A 23088-nucleotide genomic window follows, 5' to 3' on the forward strand; every position below is an offset into this window, starting at 1 on the left:
GCTTAGGCCATCAGGGTTAAATGTCAATTTTCGTCTGGGTAGAGCTTGAAGGACTATATACTTTTCATATCTCATGCTCTGAAAGTGGGTCGTTGTTGTTCTAAAAGGTGCGCAGAAAGTGTTACGTTTATGCTCTAGCGCAGAAAAGTGGTGTACTCCTCTGCGTCCCCGTCCCACGAACAACTGGGTGGAAACAAAATGGAAAAATAGTGTCTTTATTTCCTCGCCTGGAACAATTGGTAATTGTTTAATTTTACTAATCCTACGTTGATCCTTTTTTTATAAAAAATTATGTAATTAAATTGTTAAAAGCAAATTACATTTTCTTGATTTCTTTCGTTGAATTATATTTACTCGATTTCATAAGGCGGGAACCAAAAGGAATACACCAAAAATATTTTTTTAAACCTTACACTTGCGTAAATGAGCAAAGGCAGAATCTTATACAGCCACAGTTAAACGTTTGTACGATATTTAATTGGTTTTTAAAGTTATTTAGCACTATATTCATGAAAATAAAATAAAATACAAGATAAAAATTTCTTATAATATTATGAATTAAATTGTTATTTATTTTTAAAATACTTTTATTATGTTATTACGTGGTGCGGCGCACCAAGGTCGTGGTGCGGTCCGCTAGTCTGTTCCGGCTTTTAGAGCGAAAAAGTAGAAAATTAAAAAGTAAGAGGCAATCCCGCTGATTTTCATACTATAATGAACAAATAATGTTAAAATTACTGCAGTTTGTTAAAAAATGTGTGTTGTCGTAAATATTGCAATCTAAATGATTTTCGCTAGGGGTTATTAATCTTCACACATGTAAAGTCTCCGATTGCAAGTAAAAGTCATAAGGAAAAAAATCATGGCCGTAGGTCTATTAGGTACTTCAATTACTGATTTTGTGAAATTGCCTTGTCTTGTTTGGTTTCCTCGCATTCGATATGAAAAGTAGAGTGTTTAACTCGGGTGAAAGGCACCCATTTCTGTCGAGGTAGTTTGGCGCTCGAACGCAGTGAGAGCGCCAAACTACCTCGACAGAAATGGGTGCCTTTCAACCCTTGGTTAACAATCTACTATTTCACACCACCTATTCGGAAAAGAGCTTTTTCTTCCCTGCTAGGAGGGATCAAAGTGGCACTTTTCCTCCCTGCTAGGAGGGATCAAAGTAACACTTTTCTGTTCTAGCACACTATTTTTACATTTTTTTTGCACATTATTTTTTTAGCTTAAATAATCTGTTTAAGTATCAGATTGTGTCAACACTAAGATTTTTTTATTTTCCTCATAGTTGATGTGAAAAGCAGTATGTGTCACACGGTATCAAAATTATTTCGTCTTGGGCGTTAACACTTGAATCCCTTATTACGCTCAGGATTCAATGTACGCCCTTGACGGAAATATATCATTTAGATCCCTTGTAACACAAACAACTATTTTGTTTCACAGTTCATAAATTAAAGCTTTTTATAAGATCACATTTTTAGAAGAATCTGGTTAACTTATAGATACTACAGATTGTACAGATAGGTCTCACTCGGCCAAACTTGTGTAATGAACCAAAATGAACGAAGCTTATTGTATTAAGATCTTATAGATAACCTGGTTTCTAGTGTCTGTAGGTACTTTAAGGAATTTCCTCTCAGCACTTATCATTCCGTTAATGAATAAGCCTAAGTGATTCGTGTCTAATCCTAAATGACCCTTAACGCTGTTGGCGCTTACGTTAAAATTTACGATGCTTAGCAACTTAAGCGCCAATCGCCCGGTTCCTTTTGAGCGAATATGACACATTTTGTGTTACAACATAGATCTTTTTGGTTACTGGCTGCATTGGAATGGCGTTATGTAAATAGTAGTGATTCATAGGCCTGTTCAAATTGCAACTAGACTTAATATTGTATTAAACGGAACCGGTGTTGTTTACCATATACATATTATCTCAATATCTACCTACATAATATTTAGTTAGATGTATTTTATAATCTTTGATGTTTTTTTTTGCTTGAATGTAAATTCCATGTTGACGAGTAAAAGTGCCCTTCTGGCCTAGATCGAGTTAGACCAAGAAAAGTCTACAGCGATTTTGATAGCCCACGCAGTGCAAGTGTTATTTTAAACGTCAAACTTCTATGAAGTTATTTGCACTGTGTGGGCTATCAAAATCGCTGCAGTCTTTTCTTTGTCTAACTCTAGTAACTCAACAGCTTAATGTACGTAATATTCAACTTGTAAAGATTAAAAAAAGCGTATGAGAAATAAATTTTTGACCGACTGGTTGAATCATAAATAATATGTATATGGTTTTGCTTGTTTACATTCTTTTATTTAATACGTACGTTTAAGCAAAGGTCGTGAAACAAACTATACAAGTGGTGCACGGAACCTTGAAATCCAAGTTAATGTATAAACCAGAGGCTAGTAAATATAAAAACTGACAACTTACAAACAATGTCCCGAGCCCCGCGTGCCTCACTATTGTTAGAGGTGGCGCTTTTTACTATGTTTTACATTGAATCTTAGTGCGTATGAAAACTTTAGTCTTACAGCTATTTATTACATTAAAATTGGATTTACCTGGTCACATAAGTATAAAACCAATTTTTAAACAAGCAGATACGTCTGCGAGCAATATTCCAAATTTTTTATATAAAAGGAAAAAATAGAAAAAATACGCTTCCGGCAGGACTTGATAAGTACCTATAACGAAAGCATATAAAATATTAAGTATAGTTATAAATGTTAAAAACTTTCAATTTTCTTAAATTGTAGGAAGAACTCTTAAGTCACCTTAAAAATATTGGGGTCTACATAGGTGTAGCTTAATTTTGTATATTAATAATATTATTATAATTTATTGTAATTGTTTACCAACCCTTGTGTTAACACAATATATTATATTATACTTAAGTGTAATATAATAGCTCAAAGCTGTTAAGTTTTCGGTCTTGACATACTTTATAAAATTCCAACTAAGTATCTATAAAATTTTATTTAACATTTTAAGGCGCCATTAAAGTGACAGTTTTCATACGCTCAAAACTAAAATGCGTAAAGTAAATAGCGTCACCTACAACAAAGAGGAGGCACTTTGTATGGAGGTTAACACTCTTGATTAATTTACTACTCTCTGGTAACGTAACGCCAGTTAAAGTTTCCTCTTAATGAAACATTCCAATGTAATTCAAAAACATATTATCTGTGTAATTCAATTCTTATTTTGAATTTCGAAAACCGGTTTCCGTTTTTATAGCTGTTTAACGGATGTGGGTAATTATTTTATCAGCCAATACGGTTCAAGTGCAACACTTAAAAAATTACAGGCTTGTTACCCAACTAACATTAGGCGCTAAATATAAGGGTTAAAAGAGTTCTACATAAGCGTTTGTTTACTCCAGAGGTTCTATTGATGTTCTAAAAATAGGAGTTATAGCCGGCTATAACTCCCTAATACCCCCGGATTGGGCACAATTTTTATCACCTTGGGTTGTAAAACGGCGCTACAATAGCGAAATAAGAGGTATAAGCTTGCACTGTGACAGCTTCAAGTGAAATGTAATGGCGGATAAATAAAAGCAAATAATTATTTTAGTTCACCGATGCCGGCGTTATCTGCGGATTTATGATGGCGAAATTAATTACACTGTCAATAACTATATGCGTAAAGTTATGTATTACTAACAAAATTTTAAAGGGCCTCTGATCCTTTGCATATTTATCTGAATATAATATTTTATTACTTGTGGTCCACCGTATTTAATTTTCGAAAAATTGCATAATATACGTGAAATCCGGTTTTAAATATAACAATACTAACATTAAGCTAATATTGAGTAAAAGTATCGATTTTTATTACGTATTTACGTTCTAATTAATAGTTTTTGTTTTGCTTATTGATTCATCGGTCATCTCAACATGTTGCTATAGGCTTAGGTTGCAAGTAAGACTCTATTAACAGTATAAAATGTACATACTAAGGTATTGAATAACGCTCGTCTGCGACTACATGATCTATAATAGTGACTCGTAACTTCTCTTTTCGACTGTAAGTGATACAAGAGAGTTAAGTAGCGATTGCGATACACGGAGCTATAAAATACTTTTTATCGCCTGTTTAGAACCTTAAGTGAAAATTGCAGCTGCTTATTACTTATATAGATGTTAAGGTGGTAGAATTCACTTTGAGCTATAATACTAGCTGCTTAAGATGCATTATAGCGGCTAAAACGGCTACTGTGGATCTTAAAACTATACATGGACCTCTTAAAGACCTTGATCCACCAGAGCCTGTAAGTTTAGAATATGTAGTTATTCTACAGCCGTTCTATGTCTTTAGGTGATAAAATAAGTGCTAAGTGTTGCCTAATTGTTTGTTGGGTAGGAATCTCCTTATTTTGAAAATCGAGTAAAAAAGAAGAGATTATATAAGGTAAACGTACTGGTGCTCGACGCGGTCCCAGTACATGATGTCATCTTGAAACTTAAGTCATTGTCAATAGAGATGACAGCAAGGTTTAATCTATTGGGCATTAGCATGTCGAGCACTAGTACGTTTACCTTATGTGTTTTAACTTGATGTATTTTAAGTTGAATGTTTTTGAATCAGGGAATAAACATTTCTACGTTTCTCAGTTTGATATAATTTATTTTATTAGATCTTTTACCTCTAAAATGTCATTTCATGTTTGAAAATTGACGTAAAAGCTACATAGACGAGGGAATTTATTTCGTTTTCCTTGCGCCAAAGCTTAAAAAATCATAAGATGTGGTCTGTGCGAAAAGAGATGAGTCGTGAAATGTATGGGGTCCAATACATTCTACGACTCTTCTCTTTCCGCACAAACATTAAATGTATCTTTGTATTGAAACTCCTTCACTTTATTCAAGTTAGTGCAGAGATGTTAAGGTAAACGTACTGATGGTGCTCGACGCGGTCCCAGTACAGTATCTCATCTTGAAACCTAGTCACAGCAAGGTGTCATCTATTGGGCATTAGCATGTCGAGCACTAGTACCTTTACCTTATCTAGCTTACACGGACTCCATTTTTAACCGAAGTTCAAAAAGAACATTACATAAAAAAACACATTTTTAATTTTTTTTACTAGTTACTCTGTGTAGATTGCATCAACTGACTAAGGCCATAAGCCCGCATGCCTCTCAATTAGTTAACCAAGGTGTACAACATTTACTTGGGCGCGTTTCAGACATTTCTGCCCGTGGATTTTCATTGGTTAGTTAGAGTCGAATACTTGAGGATATAGGGTCATTGCGCTAGTTTTCGTCCGGCTCTAGTTTTCATCCACTTGACGAAATTTGAATATAAACCTTGGTTGCTTCACAAATTTGGACTTATTGCAATCCTTAATATCGAAACAATTTATCTATCGACATAAAAAATATATGTATTTCCGAAGTAGCAAATTAAAAATGAAATGTATTATTTGCTAATCCGTCAAGTGGATGGAAACTGACACTGGACGGTAAACTGACGCAATTACCCTATTACTATTTTTATTTTTGTAACTGCCTCCTAGCCTAGTCCGGAATATTTATTTAATAACGTTAATTTGGATTTGCTTTGTTTGATGTTTAACAGTTATGGTCACATGCACCATTCCCTGACCGGTTAAACCATAAACCCAGTGTCAAATTGTACTGGTAACAATTGTAACTCCAGGTTTAACCGGTTAACCCCGGGTTAGTGGAATGGTGCAAGTGGCACACTATTTTTCTCGCGTTATTTAACCGCTCGTGCCAATATTTATAATCCAAATTCAAATACGAATCGAACTAGCGTTCTAAATTTGAAAAAAGCAATTGTTTCAAGTGCACGTGCTGTGTTTATAGTAGAAAATTCTGTGAATGAAACGAATTTAGCGAGCCTGGGTGCCGTTAGACAGGGCTCGGGGTCGACGACCGGCGTAACTAGTTTGTGAGCCGTCGCGATATGAGCTTCCATCCCTTTCTTTGTGCGTTTGTTGGTATTACTTACATAAAAATGTTTATTGTATACTAAATGTATGTATGTATACAAATAACATGGCAGTCATGACCCCGCTTTGTGTCCTGGGCTGGGTCTAGGACAACAGTACCTAGATGTCTTTTCTAAACTCATTGCAAAAAATAACTAGAATTGGCCATGCGAAAGACACCTACTTTTGAACGCGAACAGTACGGTTACCATCAGTTTGTCACTGACATAAACGCCGTCGAGAACGTAATTTACTTTCTATACATCCCGTTTGCACTAATATGCGAGTGCGAGCGAGATGTATAGAAAGTAAATTACGTTCTCGACGGCGTTTATGTCAGTGACAAACTGATGGTAACCGTACTGTTCAATTATTTATCTCTACTTAGGGCCACTTGCACCATTCTCTAACCCGAGGTTAACCGGTTGAACCTGGGTTACCATGGTTACCAGTACAAGTTGACACTGGGTTAACGGATTAACCGCTTAACCCCGGGTTAGTGGGATGGTGCAAGTGGGCCTTATTTGGAAAAGTATTCAAGAATGGCAGATAATTTTGGTGCGTTGTAACGTTTCAGTTTTTTTCGCTGTCATTGATGCTGACTGTACAAGGCGCAAACAAGACTAACCCCCTTATTCATAAAACTTTACGGGCCTGATTTAGTAAAAATATGTTTTATCCCTTTCTTACAAATACTTAAGTCAAAATGACAGATAAAGACAAACGATTCGTTGCTAATTCAGGTCAGTAACGCGTTTATGAATAACGCCGTAAGAACGCAACGCAAGATATTTCCTACAATTTTCTTGCCACTTGCACCATTCACTTACCCGGGGTTAACCGGTTAAATCTGGAGTTATCTACCATGGTTAACCAGTACAATTTGACACTGGGTTAACGGTTTAACCAGTTAACCCTGGGTGAGTGGGATGCAAGTGGCGCTAAGCTTGTCCGTAATTAACTATATATTAACTAGAACAATAATAGTTTCGGTACATGTCCTGCCCGGCTGTTGTTTGAACAGCCGGTTGCACGCAAAACAACGTCTACAGACTAATTTACGTGCGACGATTGTTTCTTTATTAATGGATAGAATTAAACTGAAAAAAATACCCGAAGATTTTGATGCAAAATTGCAAATTTAGCGTGATTAAAGCGGCCCACAGATTACCAGTTCGCCGGAAGATATCGGCCTGTTAAAAGCAAAATTTGACAGCTCCGAACAACTGACAGGCTGATATCGTCCGGCGAACTGGTAATCTGTGGGCCGCTTAAAACTTTCCATTGCCGTAACATAAGTCTTTCATGGTTATTTGCCAATAACCCGATGGGCTCTCAAGGTCAGTCAACTGATTATATTCATGACATTTGCTCGTAATTATAACGTGTAAAAATCCAATAAAAACCGGCCAAGTGCGTATCGGACTCGCGGACGAAGGGTTCCGTACCATTACGCAAAAAACGGCAAAAAAATCACGTTTGTGTACGCTATACGCCCCACTTAAATATTTATTAAGTATATTCTGTTTTTAGTATTTGTTGTTAGAGCGGCAACAGAAATACATCATCTGTTTCATGAATTTCAACTGCCTATAGCTATCACGGTTCATGAGATACAGCCTGGTGACAGACAGGCGGACGGACGGACAGTGGAGTCTTAGTAATAGGGTCTCGTTTTTACCCTTTGGGTACGGAACCCTAATAAGAATAATATTGTCACATTAAACGATGACGTCTAGTAGAACTTGAACCGAATTTCGCAACATGTTCGGCGAGTTCAAAGAAACGAAGTCTGTTCACCTCTTTGGCTCTTTCGGCCATCTTAGATCCATACGTCACGGCGACGTTCGCTGATAACTATTAGTCGGAGTAACGTAGGAATTGATTTTTTAGGGTTCCGTACCCAAAGGGTAAAACGGGACCCTATTACTAAGACTTCGCTGTCCGTCCGTCCGTCCGTCCGTCCGTCCGTCTGTCTGTCACCAGGCTGTATCTCACGAACCGTGATAGCTAGACAGTTGAAATTTTCACAGATGATGTATTTCTGTTGCCGCTATAACAACAAATACTAAAAACAGAATAAAATAAAGATTTAAATGGGGCTCCCATACAACAAACGTGATATTTGACCAAAGTTAAGCAACGTCGGGAGTGGTCAGTACTTGGATGGGTGACCGTTTTTTTTTTTGCTTTTTTTTTCGTTTTTCTTTTGCATTATGGTACGGAACCCTTCGTGCGCGAGTCCGACTCGCACTTGCCCGGTTTTTATCACAGTTATGAATTGACTTTTATCTTTACTATGGAAGGTAAAGCCTACTAAAGGTAAACCTACCTTAAATACATGGTGCCACAGTACCTAGAATATTTGATGAAAAATTTCAAATCAATGACAGCGCACTTCACTCTATCAATAACGCCTAGAGTTAGACCAAGAAAAGTCTGCAGTGATTTTGACAGCCCACGCAGTGCCAGTGTTATTTTATAAACTTCAAACTTCTATGAAATGATGACGTCAAAAAAACACTTGCACTGCGTGGGCTATCAAAATCGCTGCAGACTTTTCTTGGTCTAACTCTACGTTCTTAGCTTCTCTAGCGCTACTCTGGAGAGATTTCGAACTATTATTTACAGCTGGCTGCTGGACACTTTTACAACTGTTCTACCATAAGAAATTTCACTCCTTTTACTCTATACTCCATGATCCTTAATACTTATACATATTAAAAATGCGATAGTAACACTGTCTGTCTGTTACCTGTTCGCGCTTAAAACGCTGGACCGATTAAGATGAAATTTATTAGGTATGCAGATAGTTTGACGACCGGGGAAGGACATAATAAGTTCCACATTCATTCAGTAGTTTTAGTCCGAGTACAGTCGCCGTCAAATATATCGGAGCGGCCAAAGTGCTCACAAATATCCGAACACGCCCCCATTGTCAAGGTAGCGCTACGTGTTCAGAGGGCCTACCGCGAATCACGTTCGACGTATTGCCTCTCTGTCGCACTTGTAAATTCGTACGTAAGTGTGACAGGGAGGCAACACGTCGAACGAGGTTAGCGGTAAGATGATTATTTTTAAGCACCTCAGCCCCTCTGATATATCTGTTGGCGACTGTACCATTAGGCACCATCACACTGTCGACTGACAATTAGGGTTACCAGATACAAATTTAGAATTTCCTGACAAAATTCCTGATTTCTGAATATTTTTCCTGACATTCATATCTTTGACGAAGACAGGGGGGGGGGGGAGGTGTAGTCCGATTAAACAAGATGTTTTACCTACATTATTTTTAATCACAAGAGGCAGAGAATACTTCTTATTATATTGTTATCTTTGCAAATGCGAATATTAGACATGATTTCGATTTCTAAATACATCTATGTAATGTATGCTTGACTAAAGATTTGTTGATTAATATTATTTTTTACAATGTTTTTGGATTAATCTAAGTAAATATAAAGGTAAGTACTTTATAAAAAAAGTCTACCAATTCAAAAAATTCCTGACATTTTCGTGTTCCGTCCCCATTCCTGACAAAAGGCCAAAATTCCTGACATGTCAGGAAAATTCCTGTCATCTGGTAACCCTACTGACAATACATAAACCTTAAGAGTAAACATATAGGGTCCACATTCAGTCAGTACTGTCAGTCCGAGTACATAGTCTAGACATCAGTGTCAAGGACGCGTGACGCGAAATCGTTGCGAAATGGCCGAAGACGAGGGGCGTTGACCGTGGGGCGCATTCGACTACTTCTGATGACGATTCGTGACCGGGCTGAAAATTTGAAACATGACTGTAAAACAGCGTTAAAATGGACTAGTATGTAAATAAGTACCTTTAAATAGTAATTATTTGGTACGGGAATAGAGAGATATTTAAAATTTAAATATAGCAACGTTTTGTATGCGAATTAGCAGTGTAGGTACATGTCAATGTCACGAATGTTACCAAAGCGAATAATCACTTATTCAGTCTCTTATTCAGAATAATAAGGAAATTATTTACAAACCATACGGGATATCCACAGCCGTACCAACTTAACTTTGCGGCTCACCGTGTCGCTATCATAGAATATACTTACAACTTATTACGTGGTTACTGTAGTTCCAGATTTAACCACCGGCATAGATAATTTGGCGGTGTTTGACAGTACCTATTCTAAAATAGCGTAAGTGTCTTTAGTTTTGATATTAATTATGATCGTTTGGATATTGAGTGTTTTGAGGTATTTGCGCTTTAAATTTATACCGAACAGCCGTACCCGTTTGAATGCCAAATTTGAAATTCAATCGTTCGATGCTGGTTTTGGACATAAAATGTACGAATTGTTTAGCGAAATTGAACTTTAATGCTTGAGACAGAAGGTTGGACTCGCGCTAGAATACAAATTATATACGATACCTAGTCCTGTTGTGTTGCTGTTTGAAACTTGTTTATGTTTCTAAAATCAAAATAGTTAGCGAGAACTGACTAAATGTTATTGATAGGCTTAACACTGGCCTATAGTACCATAGTACCTACCTATATGTCAGAAAGATCATCAATAATAACTGAAATGAGAAAATTTCAATTCCCATACAAATATACGACAAGCAGCACTAGAGTTAGACCGATGTCTATTTATACGACTTAATTCCAAAACTTTGACGTTTAAAATAACACTTGGCACTGCGTGGGCTCTGGGCTATCAAAATCGCTGCAGACTTTTCTTGGTCTAACTCTATAACGAATCCACTTCACTCTACTCCGCAAATCACGCAATTATACTACCTAGGAGGACTGACCTTATAAATTATAATGCCATATAAACCAGTACGGATATGATGGTCGTATTTGTCTACGTGACAGCGTGATAAAACGGTGTCCGTCTCTTTCTATCCCGCAGAGTTAAAAAGTGACAGTTGTTTTATCACGTGGATAAATGTGGATAAAGCGATCCATAATAGGCTTGCACTGTTATCGAACGTAGGTGTAATTGCACAATAATTACGAGAAACGTTCATAATCAAAGTGGAAACCGATATTACATTCGTTATCAAACAATTTAACCTTATAATATTTAAAACTTTCGCGTTTTGAACACATATTAACTCACATTTATTATTTTATTATTATTAAATACAGCAACTATCCTTACAGGTAACCCTAATACAATAGTGCCTTAAATTAAATAATTCTTATTACTACTTAACTAAATACTTTAAATTAAAAATTCAATATATTACAATTTCATATACAACAAATACACAATAAAGTCAATTTAAATTTCAATATTTCATTACAATTTCAATCCATTACATTCCATAACACAATACATATAAACAGGTTTTTGACAATTCCCACATTGGGCAATAAAAAAGATCTGTCTTATCGGCAACCAGATTCAAAATGTGTATAGAACGGCTGAGAGGTGCTTTACGTTGCAGATTCGTCCTGCCGGTTGGCTCTGCCAGCAGTGGCGGTTGCCGCCGCCGCTCGGTGTACCTGTCCGGCACGCACAGCTTAAACATTTGTAAAATGTCTGGGTTGCAGATACTACCACGAAGAACCCGAAGCAAGTAGCACGCGAGCGCCAGATCCCTGCGAGTTTCTAGTTTGTCGTAACCGACCATGCCAATCACAAAAAGTGTGGGATACATCAGCGGATAGAAAGGATACACACCATACCGTTTCCAGTATAAGTACCTGGTAAACTTATTTTGTATCCTTTCCATCATGATGTTGTATTTGGCCTCATGCGGAGCCCATATTGCAGCGTTAAATTCTAATTGGCTTCTTACTAGAGCATTGTACAGCGCAGCGATGGCTTTTATGTCTGTGAAGCCTACTGCTCTGCGGAGTACAAAGCCCAGAATCCTGAACGCCTTTTTACACGCACCGACAATATGGTCCCTGAAGCACAAGCTGCTCTGCATGCGCACTCCCAAATCTTTCACGGACTCCACTCTTTTCAACTGAGCTCCGGCTATCTCATAGCTGTGGTTGAGAGGTGTTTTGGACCGAGTAAATGTTATGGAAACGCATTTATCTACGTTAAAATGCAGTTTGTTTCTCTGGCTCCACTCCACCACTCTGTCTATGTCCCGCTGGAGACGCTCACAGTCTGCCTCATTTTCGATTGCCAAGAGCAACTTAATGTCATCTGCAAACAACAGGCATTTAGCGTCCCTGACCACCTCTGGTAGATCATTAATCATAATAATGAATTCCAACGGCCCCAAGTTACTACCCTGACTTACCCCGGTTCTGGTGAAATACGGCTGAGACTTGCAATCCGCGTACTCCACGTATTGTTGCCTGTCCCTCATGTAGTCAGCAAAGAACCGTAGCAACTTGGGAGTGCAGCCCACCGCCGCCATCTTTGACAACAAGAGATCATTATCGACCATGTCGAATGCTTTCTTGAAGTCAAAGTACGCGGCGTCAACCTGAACCCCAGCGTCAACCTGTGGAATCACGTATGACATGGCGCTCAGAAGATTGCTCGAGGTGCTCCGTGCCTTCCGAAACCCGTGCTGCGCCTCCGATAGCTGCGCTGATACCTGATCTCGGATGCTACGCTGCACTGCCGACTCAAACACCTTAGCTGGCGTCGAAAGTATCGCTACGGGTCTAAAGCCACTTATCTCCGACCCTGCACCCCCTTTAGGTATAGGGATCACCCTCGTGACCTTCCAACGCTTCGGAAAGTATGACCTTTCTAGGCATAAGTTAAAGATGTGAAGGAGCGGTTCTTCCAAGACTCTGCCGCAATCTTTTACAATGAACGCCGGAATGCCGTCCGGTCCCGCCGAGCGCTTTGGCTTAAGCGCTGCGAGCGCCGCGCGCACCTCGCGCGACGCCAGTCTCGGCAGCGACACGCGCGCCGCGCCGGCGCCCCCTGCCCGTACAGCGTCCTCCACATTCAAGTTCGCCGGAGAGTTTCCATATACAGAGTGGAAATAGTTAGCGAACTCCTCTGCACATTCCGATTCCGACAAACTCTTTCCGTTCATAGTTACGGCCCTGTGATTTCGCGCTCCCCGTTTCGACTTGACGAAGTTCCAAAATGACTTTGGATCGTTAGTCAGCTGGCTCTGCATCCGCTCCTGGTAATGGTTATGGGCCTCGGTTATCATAGCCTTGACCTTGGATCTACAGGCCGAAAAAGCCGCGTAGTCGTCAGTCGCTCCGCTGGATTTAAACAATTTATGTAGCTTCGCTTTCTGCTGGATACACTTGATAATATCTTTGCTATACCATTCAGGATAACTGTATCTGCCATTTAAAAGTTTCGGCTTTTTTTTTGGGACACAGTCATCGATAATACGGTATACTGAAGTATAAAAATAGTCTAATGCCTCTTCTGGCTCGCCTATACAATATAGGGGGGCCCAGTCAACAGCTGTTAGTAATGCATACATACTATCAAAATCCGCTTTATCAAAATTCCACTGTGTTGCATTTTCCTGTTTGTTTGGCTTCAATACCTCAGGGGAGCAGGAAGTATGAACACAGCGTAGCGGGGCGCGGCTGCCGCGCGCCGTTACCGCCAGCGGCGGGTGGTACGCGTCCACCGGCACCAGGGCCTCGTCCGCCTCCCGCACTGACACCTCGTCCGCTATGTCCTTACAACATAAAACTAAATCTAGTTGCCGGTCATTGCAATTTAATACCCTATTTTTCTGATCAAAATCGCAAAACACTCGAAAATATTCAAAATAGTTATTAATGTTATCACTACACGAGTACAGATTAAAATCACCTAATATTATGTAGCATTTGAATTTAATACACCATTCTTCCAAAATTCTAAATAATAACATATATTCCCGCTCGTTACTTTTAGGTGGAATGTAAACCACGCAACACAAAAACAAAAATCTATTATGTAAATAAACTGCAATAACAATTTATAGACGGGTCTATCGCAAATATATTTTATTACCTTTATTTACCGACGTTTCGACACAGGTTTCACTGGTCGTGGTCGTGGCTAACCCGCGATATATTCGCGATAGACCCGTCTATAAATGTGAGTTAATATGAATTTAACCTTAATATGGCAAAGTTCCTTAAGGTACACATTGAATAAACAACCTAAAAATACTTGAAACTGTGCACCAGCGAATGCACGGTGTGACGTCACAGATAGTGATGTGACCTTCAGATAGTTATCGGTCGTCGCTCCATCGATAACGGCAACGACGACGTCACTAATATAGAAATTGGTTGTGCGAAATTTCCTTTGTTTCGCGGTCGCCAGGCGGATGGGTGGTACCGTGCACGTTGGTGGGTCTGCCATCTTGTGGCCTACAAAGGAAACTTAAACTTGACATTGACACTTCACGCCGAAGCTGCTTTCCATCACTACAGTCAAAGATAATAGATAGTATAGCCAAAAAGAATAGATAGTATAGAGGGATCCTGTCATTGTAAATTTTGTAGTCACTGTAAATTTACTGCCATCTATCGACACACGACTAAAACTCAAAATGAAAACGTATAAAGTTATCAAAAAATGTATATATATGGATAAATGATTTTATTATTTTTATATCATTTTGATCCATGTTCATTCACTGATATCTATGTGTTAAAATTGTTAAATATGAAACGGTGTCGTCACGCCATGTAGCCGAGGATAGGCTAAAGTTGAGTGCGGCATCTATCCGACAATGACTTTTGCCTGAATTCCGAGGCACGTTTTTTCCTTAGACTTTATTCGTCTTATACGAAGTTACATACACTCGGCGTCACGGAAATCGCACACCCACGGATTTTTGTTTCAAGCCGTTATAAACCTTATGTTGTTGAAGGTAAAGTATGAGTGTGTGGGATCATTTTAAAGAGAATTTAACCCTTCATTTAAAAACAATGCAATAGTTACTAAAGAGTAAAAAAAAGGCACCTTTTTTAATAAGAAATAAAAATCGTATATTCATGCAAAAAAATCAACAAATTAAAACACAATAAAATCAACAAATATCGGAATACAAATGCCTAAAACTAAACTTAAAACCTAGTGTTGCCTCCTCTGGCCTTAATGACTGCCTCCATGCGAGCCTTCATGGACCTCACGAGAGACACGACGTATTCTTGAGGAATAGCATCCCACTCTTCAATGACGGCATCTCGAAGCTGTTCCAGGGTCGCAGGTGCAGGATTACGTGACCGCACCTTCCGTTTTAGCTGATCCCAAAGGTGCTCTATGGGATTCAGGTCCGGACTCCTTGCTGGCCACTGCATGACGGTGATCCCAACCTGATCAAGGTAGTCCCGAACAATCAACGCTGTGTGGGAGCGAGCGTTATCCTGCATGAATGTGAATCCAGGACCGACAAATTCGGCGTATGGAACCACATGGTCCTCCAGGATCTCTGTGATGTACCGATGAGCAGTCATGGATCCCTGGCCTCGACCACCACCAGTGCGGGAAACACAAACGAGCTCGGTTTTGCCGGCGAGGGAAATGCCACCCCAGAACATGCAGGATCCTCCTCCGTATCCGACGGTTTCTTCAAGACAGGCCTGTGAATAACGTTCCCCTTGCCTCCTGTACACTTTTCTGCGCCTATCGTTGCAGAACAGGCACACCCTGGTCTCATCGGAGAAGAGGACAGCCTTCCATTGGTCGACCGTCCAATCCTTGTGTTCGCGAGCAAACTCACGTCTGACTCGCCGATGCTCTGCCGTTAATTTGGGACCCGTAGCCGCTCTATGGGGCATGATCTTCTTCTCCCGCAACCTTCTTCTTACTGTAGAGACACTCACCACCGTTCTCCGAACTGCTTGCAGCTGCTGCTGCAGCTGGACAGCGTTGGAGAAACGGTTCCGCAAAGACGTCGACACAATAAAGCGGTCGTCTCTTTCGGAAGTGCAGCGTTATCCTCCGGATCCAGGCTTCCTGGTGAAGCTTCTAGTCCTCTGGAATCGATGAACTGCTCGGAGAACTCGGAAACGGCTTATGTTGAGTTGCCGAGCAACCGCAGACTGCGTCATTCCTGATTCCACCAGGGCTACTGCTTGAGCTGCTTCTGCTTCCGTGGTATCCATTTTCTTGGGGTGTTTTCTTTCTCCAGCTGTTCCGGTGTGACCTCTGTGAACTCTGGATACCGAATGACCCATATTCCACTTTTACCCCCCCCCCCCCCCCCTTTTAAACCTATCCAAGGTAACGCAACTAGCGACCCTTACAACGCGTATTGTAGGTGTTCTTTCAGAACGCCGTAATTTCGTGATTATTATTATTTTTCCCAAAAATGGTTTACTCATGTTTTAATGCTTATTAATTGTGCTTTTAAATGATATTGTGAGGGTATAATACATATGATAAGAGCTATATTCGCTTAAAACAAAAATCGGTGGGTGTGCGATTTCCGTGACGCCGAGTGTATGTCTTTGGTATAGCTAATTTTGTAGTAACTTACAGTAAATTTACTGCCATCTAGCGACACAATGTATATAGGTATATAAATGGATAAATGTTTTTTTATTTATTAATTTTGACCCGTGTTCTTTCACTGATATGTGTTATAATTGTTAAATAATTATCAAACGGTGTCGTCAACGCCATCTAGCCGAGTATAGGCCAAAGGTGTGGCGCCATGTCGAGAATGACTTTTTCTTGATTTGCGAGGCACATTTTTTCCTTAGACTTTATTCATCTTATACGGAGTTACATATGTCTTTGCTACAGTGCACGCACGCTCCCTTGCGCGTAGGTTCTACAGTTCTGCCATCTTGTGGTCTAAATCGGAAATATAAACTTGACATACGTTTTGCGCCAATAAAAAAGGGGCATCTGTGCTGCTGCCTACAGTTCATGCACGCTCCCAATAGCGTGCAGACATGATATGATAAACATAAACAATATTAAACTTAGACCAAGAAAAATCTGCAGCGATTTTGATAGCCCACGCAGTGCAAGTGTTATTTTAAACGTCAAACTTCTATGAAATTATGACGTATAAATAACACTTGCACCGCGTCGGCTATCAAAGTCGCTGCAGACTTTTCTTGGTCTTACTCTAGTAATGTGAATGTTTGTATTGTAAGAGGGGTTATGCCAGGAAATTATAAGAAAAAAAAAACAAAGGATACAGCGCGCCACGCGAAACTTGCCACGGAAAATAATCCCGTCGCGCAAGTTTTTACCGTTTACCTCTATTACTCTGAAAATATACTTTATAGCATATTGTTACTTTTTATTACTTTTTAAATAACATAATAAGCCTTTCTTATCGCTATTTTAGAAGTGTATTCAAACACTTCAAACTTTATCGTACGTATCAAAGTTCTCGTGATAAAACTATTTCAGTGGCTTCGTAATTTTTGTATTAGAACATATAGATAGATACAGCTAAAAATTATTTATAATACATGTATCTTAAAACCAGCCAACTAAATATACTTAGTAGTCCAAAAGCTTCCAAATATGGTCCAAAATGAACTCGTATCGTTCAGGGATGACTTTTATTTGAATGTCGCAGTTAAGGGCCACCCCACACTAGCGTCTTTTGAGCGTCGGCGTCTAGTCAGCGCTATAGAAAATAGCGTCGCTTCGTAAGTTCGTAGTTGCCATAGCAGCCATAGAGTTGACTAGACGCTGACACTCGGCAGACGCTAGTGTGGGGTCAATCTAAAAGGCAAAATATTTTTATACATGGTAGAAAAAAAGTCGGACATCACGAAACAGAACATTGGTATTTATAATTGATTACGTATTGTGGACCAGTTCTAGTACATTCAGCATCGGACTATTATGTACCTGCCACCCTGGAACACTTATCCAAATAAGTACAGATATATTTTTATTTTTACAGTACGCGCTCAGAACTATCAGGCACATAATTATTGCACTACATATAGAGACCCAGAGTCTGTGCGGAAAGAGAAGATTCGTGGAATGCAAGGGAACCAATACATTATAATTATATGACTCTTCTCTTTCCGCACGGACTCTATCTCTTATTGTAAAATTATTAGAGAATGGTAACTTCAACCCAAGGAAAAGATTTGACACATAGTGGCAAAAGTATTATTTACTCCCCTTTTGATGCTGACCGACTAGGGGCCCATTTCTCGAACGGTATTAAGTCTACGTCTACGTTTTGACAGTTGGTATGGGTTACTATGGCAACACGCTAATAATATTAGACTTATTATATCGTTCGAGAAATGGGCCCCTGCCTCACTTTGTATACATTAAAAGTGTATACATAAATAAACAGCTGATATTGATTATAAATATTAACCAAACAAAATTAAATCAGAAAATCGGCAAACCTTCAAAAATTTACAATCCTGCAAAAGCCGTCCGCCGTTCTATAATTAAATTCCCTAGTCAATATCTCCCGTTCCTCTCGCACCAACGTAGTTTCCTAAGGTGTGAACGGGACACCAAAATATTGTGTCCCAATAAAAGGAGTTCTGTACGTGATGGCGTCATCGTGGCCTAGACAAGGCCGTCCGGTCATTACTACTAACAGTAAAGTAACCGTTTATAGACCTTAATTCCATGCCATAAGGTATACGACTGGTCAGTGTACCCGACGATGGTACAGAGTATTCTCATTGCGTTGAGTCAGCTAGTGAATATACCAGTTTAACACCGACTGAGATATAAAACAATTTATATGTGTTTGTAAGCGCGTCAATCTAGTAATCTAAATAGTTTGATTGAAGCGTTCGACTCATTTTAGTCATATTTATAAAGCGGCAATAGGAATGAATGATATGTTTAGTCAAATGCTTCTTTTTTTTAGAATCAATTTTGGTCCTCAGAAAAATTGTGAGGACCAAACTTGTAGAGAATCAAATTTCCTACAATTTTTATCCTCACGGTTTTACTGTAAAATCAAAAATGGCCGAGTTATTCAAGAAAAACCGTTGTTCGAATATACACAGGAGCCTGATTCAGTCTACTTTTTGAATTTACACTCCCTCGAGGGACCTACGAAAAAAAAATCCAAGAACTGATTATTCACGGGTAGGGTCGGTTTTTTTGGATATAATGACTGGACTATCTGCGCATTTTCAATAATTTTCTACTGGTTTATATCGTGTATGAAATTTATTTTTACATCGTTAGTTTTTAATCCAATAATCTACCTAATACAGTTTACAATAAGTCAGTATACACCCATCTGACACACAGTCGGACGTACCGTAAGACCACGCAACTATAGTTCTAATCTTCCCAACACTACGAGTATATGGTCGAAAATTTTTCAGGTGGTGGTGACAAGATATTTATATAAAACCCTAAGAGCCATCCCACAGCCCTAGCGTCTCCCTAGCGTCGGCGTCTAGTCAACTCTATGGCTGCTGCTCGACGCAACGTTGGCGCAACTACGCAGCGACGCCATTTTCCATAGCTCTGACTAGAGGCCGACGCTCAAAAGACGCTAGTGTGTGGTGGCTCTTAAAATGGAAGAAAAAACTCAGACAAATCCAAAAAGTACACTGATATTATTAGCTAAATCATACACCTAGCATAGTTGTAGTAATTACCTATTATAGTTGAGTGGGGTGGCATTACGGTATAAAATACATTCTGTAGAATGAAAAAAAAAATCCAGTAAAAATAAATTCGTTTATATCTAAAGTCTATTTCAATAGAACTTGCTAACTATGTAAACAAACAACTTAACTTTGTTGTATCACTGTTTCTCTTTGAATTTTCACACCACCTCATCAAATACCATTGAAACCATACACATATACACTATTGAAACGGTCCGTTCCGTAAAATACACAAATATATAACTGTATCTTGGATATTTCATTAAAAGTTTAAAATGGGTTCATAAGTTAGGTTATTAGGACCTGTTGGAATGACGGTTTTGTTTCTTTTAAATTCTACAATTGTCTATGATGGGTAGTGTTGTGACTAAAGTTTGTGATATAAACCCGCTACACACTACCCAACCCACGCTCTGTACCTACCGCCGCGGTTATAAAATACATCAATACATCATTCTTAAGTACTAATTTGTCTTCTGATCCTGATTAAACAAATTAAAAATAAGTAACTACTTGTTTTTTACTTTTGGTATTTTATTATTCGATATGGTTTGACATTAGTAAAGTAGTAAGTAGGAGTCTTGCCCATCACTAGTAAATTCATCATTCAGAGACAATTTCAATATGGCGGTTTGTTTACATAGTTAGCAAGTTCTATTGAAATAGACTTTATAGAGGTTTCACAGACTATCAAGCGGAAAGTAATCTCATAATAAAGGCCTTAATCCATATTGGTTTTTAATAGCATCTAGCGGCGCAGATAATTGCAACCTCAGACTAGCTCGCCTTCGGGGTTCCTTATCCTCTAGTCTAGCGTCCCATGGTCCTAATACTATTAGTCTGTCCGCGGACTGTTAATCACTGGGCCCCTTAATGATGTACTATGGGAATTGTACTACGGGTACCGAACCCGGGACCTCCTGCTTCGTAGGCAGGGTCACTGCCGATTAGGCTAGGGGGCCTTAAAACTCGATATCGCTATATTTTGAAGTACACATTTTAAGCCAACTTCACAGATAATGTTTTACCTGTCAGCCGACCTGACCTGAAAGGCGAAGTAAAAAAACCTTACTAATACAATCGATATAATCCTTGGTCAGCACGAAGGGTACGTATAATATTTTAAAAACAGCACGTGTCCTATCGCTATATTTCGATGTATTTTAAGCCTGGCCGCAAACTCGATATTTTTTACCTCTCGGCCGAGCGGACTCGAAAGGCGAAATGCCTGAACAACCGGATCTCGAAGGCCGACTCCCCACCGCCCCTTACTAGTGACGTACACCGCTGTATCGATAAAATTGTATCCTCAGTGCCCTGTTTATCAAAAACTTGAAATTTGTAATACAAGTGGAAGTCCCTTTCTAACACAAGCTGTCAAAAACTGACATCCGCTTGTATTACAAGTTACAAGCTTTTGATAAACAGGGCACTGGTCGCACACAAATTGAAGGCGTTATTCATAATCATAAACTTCTGTCAAATCTAACGAACCGTTGATAATCGTTTGTCCCTAATCCCAATCCGTCATAACACATTTCTGTTTTTAGAAATTTAACAGAGGTTAGAAGGAGGCTGCTTAGTTTTATGAATGTAAAATTTGGCAAGACAAATGCTTTTATTTTGTCAAAATGAAGATTCAAAATACAAAGGATTGGGAGACCTTTTTGTGTCGGCAGCTAGAGGTTAAATTAGCGTTTTATAAAAGGCCGAGAATAAAAAATAGTCAATTTCTTGTTTATGGAGTTAAGAATACGTAGCAAAGCGTAATAAATATGACTCAAAATGTGCTTGTTTAAAATTTTTATAATGTTGTTAATTTGTTGTTGCATGTTTTGCGAATTTATCTAATAACAATAAAATACAAGTGGAGCAGAAGATACATCAAAGACTACCCTTTATCAAGGGTACCAGCTGGGCCCATTATAATTTATAGGTTTTAATAATCTGATTTCTAATATTTCTCCAAAGGTACACGTTTTAAAAGAAACAGATTTGAGTGACACTTATTCATCTAAAATAATTAATTTCCTTGATTGTGGTGTGTAATAATTAAGTAAGGAGTCTCAGCTTGTTGTCTTTAGATTAAAGAAAGAGTACATAAAACTTAGTAAAATTGATGCTTATATACTTTCTACTAACTTCAGTTAATTTGCTTATGAAAGTTATGAAACAGACTACGTGTTAGTACCCTTATTTTCACCAGTATTATCACGATATCACAATATTAACGACCTAACCTTATCTATGAAAGTATTTGTAATGAACTCATTAATAGTTGCATTAATCTTCATTTACACATTACTCAAGCAAAACAAGCCACTAGGAAACTGCCTCGGCGATAACCGCTATCTCTGTAAACAGTGCCAATGACTTCGCCTATCGGTTATTACGCATGGTGACGATGCGGCCGACAAGGTCGCTTGCTACGAGCACAAACGTATCGTTTATGTGTTCGAGTAGATGTGAAGGAATAGATGTCTCACATTGGTGTGACGATTAGCTGCATTAAGGTTGACGTAACTCACGTTAGACCGGGCCGTGTCCGGGCCGGAGCTTCTATGGAAAATATCACGTGATCGCCTGTCATGTCATAGGAAAGTAAGCGTCTGAAGCTCCGGCCTGGACACGGCCCGGTCTAACGTTAGTCATTCTTTAAGTAATGAAACCAAACATCTAAGTAACATTTGATATATACCCGCATGTGGCATACATGTGGAATGTCAGCTTGCATGTATAGTATATTTATGGAGAAAGCCTCTAATCTAATCTTTCGTCTCGTGGCTTTAAATGCAATTATAGATATCGATATGAGACGAGATTTTCTGGCGAGTATCGATATCCGATTCGAAAATATTTGTATCACTTCACTGGCTGCCTGCCAGACATCTACCAAATACTTGGCTGTGTGTATGAGTGAAAGGGCACGTGAAACCACTAGGTGTTTTATTTACATTACTAATATAACCATTGGCACACTGTCACTGTCAATTTCTTTAACCTATGATAGATAACCTCTAGCCGCCCAGAGGCCTATAAAAAGCTCAAGGACATTACATTCTAATTTGAATCTTAATTTTCGCAAATCAAAATTGCAATTGTCTTGGCAAGTTTTAATGTCTGGGCGGCTAGAGGTTAAATGGTCATTTTATATGGCGTTATTCATAAACGCGTTACAAAGCCTGAATTAGCTATGAATCTTTTGTCTTTATCTGACATTTTAACTTATGTATTTGTAAGAAAGGGTTAAAACATAATTTAACGAAATCAGGCCCGTAAAGTTTCATGAATTAAACTATACACTCGCATAAATTATGTCGATATCGATATTTTCAGACGCCCGTTACGCCTGTAAGTATCGATATCTGCCTCGTATCGGCGCGTCACTAGCTGCAAGGTCGCACATACGTGTACAAACTGTGTCGAAACCTCCGAATACAAACGTGTGACGGGTTGGTAGACGGACATTTTGACATACACTTTATACAGGTTGATTTTGTTATCAGTGACCAAACTCTGAGGGGTGAATATGTATGTTATACTGAATAACCTTTACTATGGGCCCAACCCTGACATCGCGAATAAAAATCAGCTGCTGTACT

General features: G+C 38.9%; 1 protein-coding gene across 1 annotated transcript in view; it reads left to right on the forward strand.

Moving 5' to 3' along the window:
• The window catches only part of LOC134804276 (nuclear hormone receptor FTZ-F1 beta), a 67077-nt gene that overhangs the window by 20272 nt on the left and 23717 nt on the right, over positions 1-23088 (forward strand). The gene's annotated exons all lie outside the window — the stretch shown is intronic.

Source organism: Cydia splendana, chromosome Z (genome assembly GCF_910591565.1).
Source record: "Cydia splendana chromosome Z, ilCydSple1.2, whole genome shotgun sequence".
NCBI lineage: Eukaryota > Metazoa > Arthropoda > Insecta > Lepidoptera > Tortricidae > Cydia > Cydia splendana.